The sequence below is a fragment of the Ambystoma mexicanum genome, chromosome 5p, assembly GCF_040938575.1.
Source record: "Ambystoma mexicanum isolate Mex_15411 chromosome 5p, UKY_AmexF1_1, whole genome shotgun sequence".
NCBI lineage: Eukaryota > Metazoa > Chordata > Amphibia > Caudata > Ambystomatidae > Ambystoma > Ambystoma mexicanum.
This window is the reverse complement of record NC_090930.1, coordinates 1,045,539,084-1,045,551,243: the sequence shown is the minus strand read 5'-3', so window position 1 is coordinate 1,045,551,243 and position 12,160 is coordinate 1,045,539,084. Positions and strand designations below refer to the sequence as shown.

At 44.6% G+C, this 12,160-nt stretch overlaps 1 protein-coding gene across 5 annotated transcripts in view; it reads right to left on the bottom strand.

Moving 5' to 3' along the window:
* The window catches only part of WRNIP1 (WRN helicase interacting protein 1), a 620,345-nt gene that overhangs the window by 564,406 nt on the left and 43,779 nt on the right, over window positions 1–12,160 (bottom strand). The window lies entirely within an intron of this gene.

Sequence of the window (12,160 nt, the reverse complement as noted above, 5' to 3'; positions counted from 1 at the left end):
GGTTGGTGGCTCTTCCCTCCACACCTTACTTTGACCTCTACTGCGCAAAAAAGAGAAAAAGAAAAAAAGGTTCCTATGGTAACCACCTTTCACAGTTAAAAAATATAACTAAATAAAATAATTTTATAGACTCCATCTACTTTACATTTCTCAATAAAGTAGATCGAATATTGCCCCAACTTCAAAGGGCCTCACAGCACTGATTATGTTTGCCCGCCCCATCATCACTATACACTCAGAATGAGCTCCCCCTTTTTCAATGACGTTAGTGGGCAGCGCAGCCAAACACACCCGGTCATTGCCAACGTCATAAGGTTATGTAACGCAGAACGAGGAACTTAAACACACATCCACAACAAATGCAAAACATTTGTTTCTTTCTACAAAAATGATAGAACATTTTTATTTTGAAGAAAACAGCAATAGTTGGGACCGTAACAAGTCATTTTCATTTTGACAACGATGAAAACATTCAATTAAGTCCACAAAAACGTGGTTAACATTTTCGAACACAGTTCATGGCTACCAAACATCACATTGTTTTACTTTTTAGTTAAACTGTCAATGGGGATCTTCTAATGTCAAATCCGATCATCGGTCGAGTAATGCAAGTCTTTGTGTTCTTCACCCAAAATGATCTTCCATGACGGACGGGTAATCTACGCACATGGCGCTCAATTACAGAGGAGAAAGGAGTGCTTTAAAATTGAAATAAACCCAACACGTTCAGATCCGTACGTTTCTAGAACCCATACGCTCCTATGTTGCTCCTTTTTACTGCAACCATGAACGGGACAGATTGTTGTCTGGCGATCGTCCTAGATGTTCATCACATATCCGTTGTGGATAATTATTGTCCAAATACTGTTGAAGACGCTGTTGGCCGATAGACTGTACCCATGACATGCGCACAACACAATAATATAACTATGTAAAATCGAGAATGCAAACACATTTCAGTAATCACTTTATAATTAAATACACAGTACATTCTTATTTTGGCTATAAATTTAAGTTACAATTAACACGTACAAGGTCTATTCTATGCGTCAAATTGAACATTCATCCGTCAGGACGTTCATCAAATGGCAGACCGCACTCTTTCAATCCACACTTCAATAAATATTATTTAAAATCTTGCTTGCATTTCGCGAATCCATTAAAATAGAAACTTTATTTTCTGACGTCAGCTTTCAATATAGTGAATCAAATTGTTTCTTTGTGGATTTTCGACACATTTAGTCCTTCAAATTCTTAGTGCAGTGTATTTTAGTGCCTTGAAACACTTGTGTATAGGCACGTTATAAATGCCATATCATATATCATAACAATGAGACCCTTCATGTAGCGTTCACAGCGTGCCCAAGTCAGTTTCGTTTTTGGAAACACATACCACAAAAATGAACAATATTACTGGCAATCAGTGTACACTAAACATTTCAAGTAAACCACATAACACAATATGGACTTCATTTTTCCTGGTATCAATGCGCCGGTTCCCAATACATTTACGTTTCCTTTCAAAGATAACCTCAGGCGCAGTCCACACAGGCACGGATTTCCCTTTACGTCCATCGTGATCTTCCCTCTGCTCTCTGCTATGAGAAGCGTTTCCCCAGCACAGAGTTGGAGCGACAGGATGAAAGGTACCGTGAAAAAAAGTAGTTTGTCAGAAAGAGCTGCAGATAGTGTGTTCCCACTGTGGCACAAACTTTTGGTCTATTGCAATCTCCAGCCACTTATCATGGTACCTACTTTCCAGTGTGTCCAGACTTCATTTACTTTATTCATTTATTTCTTGGTTATTTGGGAAGCACCTACGCCCCCCAAATAAAGTGCACGTTGCCACAAGGCCAAAAAAAGGGTGGGGGCAGGGAACAAAACAACAATGATATGATAAGTAGTTTAGAACAGGCCTGTACACCGGCGTTTCTAGGCACAACAAGACAAGGAAGGGAAACAAAGCAAATTATCTTACTAAGCCTTTTGTCATTCATATCGTGCACGTGCAAGGGGAAACAAGAGGAGAAGTGCCAGGGGGATGGAAGGGGAGAGTGCAAAAGAAACCTTCAGTAAGTGACGCGGGGGTGGCCAGCTCTAACTAAGTGCAAATATGCATGGCACCATGGGGTTGCAGATACATTCCATAGTGCGTGGTGGGCCCGGAGACAGTGCATGGGGCTACTAGTCATGAGGGAACCTGGACCCCATAAGGTTTAGGGGGTGGCCAGGTAACCAGTTAGTGCAGCAGAACGAGAACATCAGCAGGAGAGAGAGAAAGTGGAAGCATAAAGGAAAGTCTTCAATTACTTCCAGAACCTGAGGTGCTCCTTGCTCAAGCTTGAAAGAGGCAGGGAACTGTTCCAAATGGGACTCACCAGCTGAGGAGAGAAATCTACCCCCCTACCCCCACTCTATACCTAGAGAAGCGTCTAACCCTCAGAGTTGGAGGTGGATGAGTGAAGGGCTCAAGAAGAAAAATGCTTAGGGAGATAAAGTTACAAGTAGTGTGCTACCTGGTCCCAGAAAACATAGTGAACAATGCAGAGGGTCTTGAACTTGATCCTTGCAGCTACCAATTGGAGCGAGTGTAGAGATTTCAGGACTGGAGATATATCATCCCTTGGCTTAAGGCCAAGGCCAAGTCTTGCTGTCCAGTTCTGGATAAGTTGCAGAGGCCGAAGAGTAGAGGCAGGAAGATTTAGAAAGAGTCTCTTACAATAGTCCAGCCTAGAGAACTAGAGCTCTTCAGACAGTGAGCTTCTGGGAGAAAGTGACAAAAGCAACAATACCTCTCAGTAGATGCAGCTGGTAGTGGGACTTCTTAAAGACGTTTGTAAAGTGAGGACAGAAGGAGAGGATGGAGTCAAAGATGACACCAAGGTTTTTTTTCCTCACCGGAAGGCGCAGGTACGGGACCGGGAAGGTTTTGTGCTTCTAGTGGCCTGAAGAAACTGTGGAAGAAGGAGGGGTGAGGAGGAGTCACCATCCTGGTACGTAGGGGTACCCCTCTGAAGTTGTATTCTCCTAACACGCACCAGGTGTTATTCTTTGCTTCACTATCAAAGACGCTGGGGGAATTTGCAGAAGGGGACCTTATCCTAGGTGGGGACTTTAACGTGGTGGTTAACCCTCTGGTCGCCAAATCCCTGCCCCCAACCACTAACTATAAGAATAATTTTTTTAGCTATCACCACGCTGCTGCGTGAACACTCACTCAGAGACCTGGCGCTTCGTCGATCGGGAGGAATGGGAATATACCTTCTTTTCGGCCGTACACAAGGGGTTTTCCAAATGGGACAGGTTTCTCAACTCTGATACTCTTATCACACAGGTAATCGCTATCGAGATTCTCCCAAAGGGCAGACCAAGCCCCAGTAATGCTCATGATGTGGCCACTCCACGCAACCCCCCCGCCCAAGCCACCCTCGGGCCTGAACGAGTTCCTGCAAGACAACCTCTTAATTCGCTCCTACATCTCAGAGGCTATAAAGCTTACTTTAGTGAGAATGGCACCAGTGAGGTGGGATATGATACATTATGGGATGCCGAGAAGGCAGTTATTGGGGGCCCCAAGCAGCGGCTCGAGGGAAGATCAGGAAGCTGTTTGAAGCCCAGTTAGAGGAAGAGGTCTAAAGAAAAGAGGCAACACACAAGGAGAGGAGTATCCCAGCGCTCCCTCCGAGACCTGCGAATAGCACGGAAAGCTTTAGAAGCAAAGCACATGGGGTTGGCAGCGCACTCCCTAATGCTTACAAAACAGTATTTTTACACAAGATGGAACAAGGCAAACAGGCTACTGGTGGCAAAACTGAAAAAACAAGCCAGACGTAACCACATAGAAAGCCTGCGAGATGCTAATGGGAAGTGTGTGTCTGCTGAGGAAGGTAAACTCAGAATCATTGAAGACTTCAGGGAACACACGTCGCCTCATCATGCAGACTTGCAGGTGACTCAAGAATTTATACTTAACTCACACCTACCCCAAATTGCCCAGGCACATCAGGACCCGTTGGAAGACCCTATCTCTGACCAAGAGGTTGAATTTGCAATTAGATCCCTCCCTCTCGGGAAGGCCCCAATGGGTTTACGAATACATTTTATAAAACCTTCAGCTTGGGAACTCATAATTCACTTGACAAAACTCCTCCTGGGCCACGAGGTCTGTCACGCAGTCCATGGGAGAGTCCCCGACTACGCAAATTCTGAAGTCAGGCAAGGATGCCATGGAATGTAAGTTCTATCGCCCTATCGCGCTGCTATACACAGACACAAAACTCTTCAGAAAAATAACAGCGCAACACCTTGGGGATGTCCTCCCGACACTAATACATAAGGACCAGACAGGCTTTATTCAAAATCGATCAGCACACAACAATATTTGCTGCGTCATCGACTTAGTCACCCTGGCCCCTCAAATCCCAGGTAAGCTATCCCTACTATCCCTAGATGCCCATAGGGCCATCAATAGCATGTCTTGGGACCATCTGAAACTAGTCCTATGGTGATTTGGCTTTGGCACGCGATTCTCCAAGTTAATTCTCTCAAAGTTCCAAATCCTGACTACCCGCGTCAGGGTTAACTCGCAATGGTATCTCCCTATAGCTTTGGGCAAGGGGACTACAGAGGTGTCAAGATACCAGTCAGTGGACATCATCTTCATTCAGGCTTTCAGGCTAGGAACGGAACATTACATAAACCAGCAGCTCAAAGGTGGGTGGGTGTTAGTCTGGCACACATGGCATTTACATCATTCTCAACATACACTTCCATAGACTTTTGTGAGGTTTTACAGTAAATTCCATACACTTAACATGGACGCAGCACGTTCTATTCATATTGCAAAGGGAGCTATTTAAGCCCCGCCTCCGCTGAAACGTGCGCTTCGCGTCTGATCCGCTGACAGTGGGTAATGCTACCGGCGTTTCTCCTCACAGAACCCGTAAAAGGAGATAATAGAGACATAAGCTTTACAGCAATTTACAGAGTTCAATAGTTAATAGAAAAGACTTACCTGACCAAGGTTATCTTCGAAGCGATTATCTTCCGTCAGAAGTTTTACTTTCAGCCGCAGCGTCAGTCAGCAGTCTCCGCTCGCTGATGCAGCATCTCCGTCAGAAGTTTCACTCACTGCCGCAGCATCTTCAGCCAGCAGTTTTTGTGCGTAGTCGCAGCATCTTCAGTCAGAAGTTTCTTCCGCAGCCACTGCATCTTCCGAAGTTATTTTTTGTCAGCTTTCCGAAAACCTGCAGACAAAACAAGAGGTATTTAATTAACAAACTTAATAGTTAAAAGAAGAAGTTTAATAAGCATTACGTACCTGAAGGTTCTTCAAGATTCCACCACAGTTGTTTCCGCACTCATCCCTGAAGGCTGCGGTTACTCCGTATAGTTTTTCAAATGTTTTCTCATTCTGAGTAACTCCCCAGCCCTTCTCAGCCATAAGCCTGTTTCCTAAATTCTGAGAACCTGCAAAAGAAAGGGAAAAAGAGAAAGTTATTAGAAAGAAAGATCTCTCCAACGTAGGAATCCAATTTAAGCCCTAAATGACTACAGTATTTTTACCAGCTACTTACCCCAAGACCCGTTCTTAAAAGTAAAGACATTTGACAAGAATCTATAGAGTACAACAGCTACCCAAGTTACCATCGTTTCTCCACCTCAACGCACTCCTGTAGAAAAGCAGGATGGAGAGCTCCACAAAAAATAAACACGGGTGAGAAGGGAAAGATGAAGGAGCACACGCCATGCAGTAGTATTTTAGTTAATAGATGTTATAGTGTTCTATTGTTGTTATTGCTGTTTAAACAGAAAGAGAATCCGAAAGGTGTCAAGTACCAGGTCCACAGGTTGAGAAGGAATTACGCTCCCGAGGAGTCCAGGTAAGCGTTACAACATGGCTGTCCCCTATCCCCGCTGGTATTTGCTTTAGCAATGGAGCCCCTAGCCCAGAGGAGACGCCTCCAGCCAAATATTCAGGGCTTTGAATTCGGGTGTCAAAGTCGCATTATATGCAGATGATGTGCTGTTTAAGTAATGCACTTGGCTCACTCCCAACCCCAATTGATTTACTGACTCAATTACAGCGGTCTCAGGATTTGTGATTAACCTAGCGAAATCCATGGGCATGGGACTGACGGAATCCCCCTCAGCCCTTTAGGGTACATTCCCCTTTTGCTGGTCGGCTACGGACATCCCCTACCTGGGAATATGGCTGACTACTACATATTTCGGGGTAGCGAAGGCCAATAACCCCCACCCTCCTGAAGGAAGCGAAGGAATGGCTTCAGCGGTGGGACTCAAGAAATGTCATGGTTGGGCCACTTCTGTACAGTTAAGATGACCCTCCTTCTGAAGCTTTTGTACAGCTTCAATGCCTTACCAGTATCTATTCTAGAACGGGACCAGATTACTCTGCAGAAGGGAGTGGGTCACGTCGTATAGCAGGGCAAAAAACCTCAAATCACCCGTAAGCTTCTTACAAGAAGGAATATGCTGGGCGGCCTGGGGCTCCCCTCAAGTACTACCAAGCGGCCCAACTCTCTGCAATGCTGGGCTGGGCAGGAACAACTGAAGCCCCCAAAATGGCGAGACATCGAGCAAACAGCCGCCTCCTTACCCTTGGGTCACCTTCCGTTCCTTCCTAGGGAAGTGCATCGGCAACAACGTATACTACCTACTACCCTAATGACGCTTAAGAGCTGCGATAAAGCCTGTGCACAGAGGAGATTCAAGTCGGGCCTGGGTCCCCTATCACCCAAAATCCAGCCTTCACCCCGGCCTCCAAGCTAGAGCGTTGGCTCTGGGAGGCGGACGAACCCCAAAGCCTGCGAGAACTACACGAAGATAAAGATCCCGTGACTTTCGTAAAATGCAAAGAGAAATTTAAGCTGCCTGAATCCGAACGATTCCGATACATACAACTCCTTCACTGGCTGACTAACATAGCCATAGAACAAGCAGCCTCCAGAGCCCCAACGGGAATAGAACTTAGAATCCTAGAGGGACAACAGACCCACAGACTGGCCACATGTTATAGACTCCTAGAAAGTGCCTCACTAGAAGAGAAACTCTCCTATATGGTGGCATTGGAAAGGGAATTGGGTTTAGAGATCTTAGGGGAGTTATGGCAGAAGATATGGATCAGAGCCCAGAAGAGCTCCCGCTGAACCACTGTAAAGGAGGGAGCGCTTAAACTTCTGCTGGTACTTGTCCCCACAGCGACTGCATGCGATGAATCCCGCCTACCCTGATGCATGCTGGCATGAATGTGGGGAGCGAGGCCACCTAGCTCATATGTGGTGGCATTGTCCAGTCATACAATCATTTTGGCTGGAGGTTCGCTCCAAAATTAAAGAAGTCACCAGCGCCTTGCTCCCCATGGACCCACAGGTCCTACTACTGGGAGATGTCCCCGATGATGGGTCATTCCTGATGACAAGCGCCAGAGCCGAAATGATCTCGCTTGTGTTCAGGCGCATTATAAATGCAATATCGTATCATCTCATTTGTTTACAGCACCTCAAATTACTTGTGCATGCTTCTGGAAAGATGTAAATGGCCCACACACGTCCTACTGGTGGGTGAAGGTTTGAGAGTGGTTAGGGATGGAGAAGCTCACAGCAACGGCAGAGGGGAAGGTGCCCAAGCTCTCACGTGTATGGGACCATTTTCGGACTATGTGACAAAGGGCAGATGTTTTTTCAGCCGCTACCTTATAAAACCATGATTATTGGCACTGTCATCGCCTCTTTTTTTCCCCCCTCTCCTCTACTAATCCTTAACTTGTGTTGTTCGATTGAACGGCTACGTTAAGCATAACTGTTACAGTTACACATTTACAAAAATTAGGGGGAAAAAAGGAGATTTCGATGTCATGATGCAGATGCTCTCCTATGAAATACTGTATGATGTAGTATGCGCTTCATGTTAATCAAGATTTCAATAAAAAAATGTTATAAAAAAACATCCATATAAATAAGGACATCTCTTACATGGAGGTATACAAATACATTTCTGTTTACTACAATTCATTATAAAGGATATTGCCTCTTGATAGGTTGTAATTTTAGCCTCTAATAAGTGCGGCTTAAGCCCCTTTTTTCAGTGATTGCAAGAATTCACAGAAATACCCCAAACCTCCATCAGCGCCCCAAACCTTCATCAACTCCCATTCCGCAGTTACATTTCTTGGACATCATCAGCCCCCATTTCCAAATACTAAGGGCATTTAATGGGAGAATGTTAAGTCTATTATCAACATGAATTTCCTGAAATCATGAGACTTTTTCTTGCATATTTCGCCTCCAACTACAAGAGGCAGTCAAGAGGGTGGAGTACACACTTGGCCCTGATCTAGTTCTTTCCATAGCAAATGGCCATCGACAACTCGTGTTTGTTTATTTTTTTAATTCCAGGACAGTCCATTCCTCACTCCCTTACAGCCCCACTTAGTTAAAAAAAAATCACAACCCTCATTATACCATGTATATTATTTCCTGGATTCTGAGCAGACAATCTCCGCCAGTGCATTCTGTATACTAGGATTACTAAAGCCTAGAAATGCATCTTTAAAAAGGAACGCTGCCAGCCTAAAGTTCGCCAGTGTGGCTATAATTGGCACCCCCAGTTCCAACCTGATTGTGCTATTTGGTGCACCAGGCGGAAAGCCAGTCAATTATTTTAGCAATTTGTTCTGCCCCCCTCTTCCCTAGCTGATCACACTTTACAAACCCCCAGAGCTCGCTCCCATAAAAGCAGCATTGACCCTACTTTAGCTCTATAAAGTTCTAGGCATTTACTTCGGATGCAAGCCCCCTATTTGTGATAGAATCTCAGCAGTCCTCCCATCCTAGACTTTAATTTTGCAGCTACAGCACTGATATGCGGGGTCCAGTTTCCAGACGTATCGAAGGTGAGCCCCAAGTAACAAAAGAATCACCACTTGGATTTTATTCCACCCCCCACCCCAATTAATTTCCGGACAATTATTTTCACCTTTGCCAAATACCCAGATTTTAGTTTTTTCCATATGAAGCTTTTGGCCATTCATCATTTATGCGAAAATAATTATTAGCATGTTCCAAGCTGCTCTGGAGCCCTAGCTCATAGAAACATCATACATGGTTCACAAGAAGATTGGCTCAGTATTGAGCTTGTACTCCGGGCTTATCGAAGCTCAAAACAGGCACACAATTATCCACGTTAGACTAATGGCGTTGGGGGCCGTACTTTTCAAAAATGTTGTAGGCCAGAACACGAAGCACAGTAACAGTATTGAAGGATCCAATCTCCATGACCCAGATAACTGATGCGAGATCGTGTTTTACATGTTCAATGCGGACACTGTCCCTGTGCCTACAAATTAACAAGACTGATTGCTATAGTCAGCAGGGAGGAGTGCATTAGTATATTTTGAAAGATGCAATCACAGCATTTCTGTTGGAATTCCAAAACACAGAACTGGGCCTTGGACCACCAGATACAGCCCGTCATTACCTGCATTCGAATTAGTCACTGTGCAAGGGCCGAAATAAAATAGGTTCCATTTCTATTTTTTTTTATTTTTAGTGTGATATTCACGTAATTTCTGATACAGTACACCACAAGTCAAAGCATGTAACTTACATCTAGTTTGCCTCATATGGTGTGGGTTGCCGAAAATTAGTTGTAATGGGTGTTATTACCTACATTCACAAGTAACTGGTTGATGGTCCTTGGGCAAAAAATGTAAAGTGAAGCCACTGATCGCCAGGGGAAAAGCTTTGATCATTCTTGAACTTGCTAAAAATGGGCTGCAAGACGTGATAAAACATTGCACAAGTCTGCTTGAAAATCCACCTTCTCAAAGCAACAGGGTTTAAATTTCACAGCCACACAAATTTACAGAAAATAAAGCCACCTATTACAAGCACCTGCTGCTGCAAAAATAGACATCTAATCAATTAAGCAATAGTGTTGAAAGCTTAAGAAGTTCCCAGCAATATTCAAGTTGCTGGCAAAAACAGAAGCAATCTGACCTCGGTTGACCGGGAACAGCTGCTCCATTTATGAATACAAAGTATAGTGCAGTCGTAGCAACTGGATCACTTTTTGCAAGACATGCTACCACGAACGTCAACAAAGTTAAACAACTAAAACAGAGGCAGCATAACTTTGAATGGGGTATTGAAAGCAGGCACTATTTCATGCCAAATACTAGGCAGAAGGTTATATAGGTAATCTGATGCTCCCGAATTTTCAGGCATTTGCTGTGAAGGGCATGTCCAATCCACTTCCATTGACACTTTTAGAAGCCTTCAACACGTTTTGGAAGAACTTCCACCACACACACCTGCCAAGCTGGGAGGTGGTTGTAGTACAATACACTAAGCAGCAACCATGGAAACAAGGCACAACTGGGTAATTGCTCTCAACAGCTTGCTGCACGTGCACAACAAAATAGGCCAGGGAGTATCGTATGAGGTCTATGTGAATGGCTAGACGATGGACGAAAAGTCATATCTTGAAATTTTTGGGCTATATGTCGATATATGATATACATCTCAATATGGTCTATTGGGGTTAAATGCTCAGTTGTAAGCTGCCAACTACATGTTAGTTGTCAAACACTGTCATAAGACATTGATCAAAATAAAGTGCAAATACAGGGTTCATATTTGAGAATACACACAGCAAAATGATAATTTAAAAATTGTAGTATGTACAATATATCTCTCTCTCTCCAAGGAAAAAAACGTGTTGCGTGGACGTTAAGGTGAGAACTTAATGCAAGAAAACCCTGGCAATTCAGCTTAAGCCACCCTAACTTTGTCCACCCTGTTACCAGACTATGACCACAGCGATGACATCACAAGCACGTTGACTTCTAAGTGATCATTTTAAAGCCATTACCTACCTCATCGTGAATTGTTAAATATAGAATGTACGGCACAGCTCACTGATACACATTTGTTTTAATTTACATTGTAGATTTTTTGGGAGTTTGAAGAATCATCACTTAAATGGAACACTAATTTGCTCCTGATGAAGGGATATATATATTTTCCCGAAATGCGTTGAGCTATATGTATTGTTGTATACATCTTTGATTAAAAATATGATTTGTTAAAATATTGTTTATTTACTTGATAACTACGAACTGAAAATACATAACCTCAAATCTCTTGAATTACTGACAGGTAAATCACCAGTAGAAAGGGTGTGCAGGGGACGGGACTGTCAGTCAATTGTGGACACCGTCTTTTTGCAATTAGTTCAACGACTTTGTGTCAGTTATAAAATGCCTCTTTGATGAGCTGTTCCTTTGTAGATTTACTGTGCAGTCTTAATCCTGTATCGTTTTTGCCCCAATATGGGGTTAGAGTGCTCTTTCTTAGCACTCCAGTGCCGTAGCTGAACCTTCGAGCTTATAATTTCCGTGCTTTCCGCTCGACTTTTTTCTCCTCAGTGTGTACCTCTGTGCTGTGGTGTTTTCCTTTAAGAGTGTTGTGACGTCTTAAGTCACAAAGCCGAGTTAATAATTGGGGGGGATGTCCGGAGCACAAGGGACAGTGCAGATGGAGACCTCAACCAAGCTAACGGTTGTTGGCCTTCCCCACACATCTAGACAGCCTCCACCCCACAACATTGGCAATGAGACGGTTTCCACATCGGGTCATTACCCGTGTGGCAGTGAACCCGCTGACACGCCGTGCCCAGACAACATCCCTCTGCCAGTGAACATCCGAAGCGGGCATGCCCCGGACGCAGCCTGACTCGCCTGCATGCCGGTAGCGGCCGCTGCCGTCTGATCCCACCGCGAGGCACCTGGGCGATCAGAGGAAGTAGGTCTCAGCGCCACACGGCGGCACATGTGAATTTCTCCCGCAGACCAGGTGCTCGAGGGGAGAAGGAGAAAGTCATCCCTGGTGTGCCCAGGCCTAGAATTGAATGCGTGTGGTTTTTATCCCACAACTGCATGCTTAAAAAGGACCCTCTGCCAGTCGGTTGGCCAGAGAAATTTGTGTAGACCAGAGCAAATACAGGTGTTGCAGCTCCCTCCAGGAGTGTATGTGCACCCAGCCCTCACTGCGCTATGCACGGCAAACCACTGAGTGGCATCACACATTGAATGGCCCATAGCACCACCCATGACTGGGTTGCAGCTCCTACCGGGAGT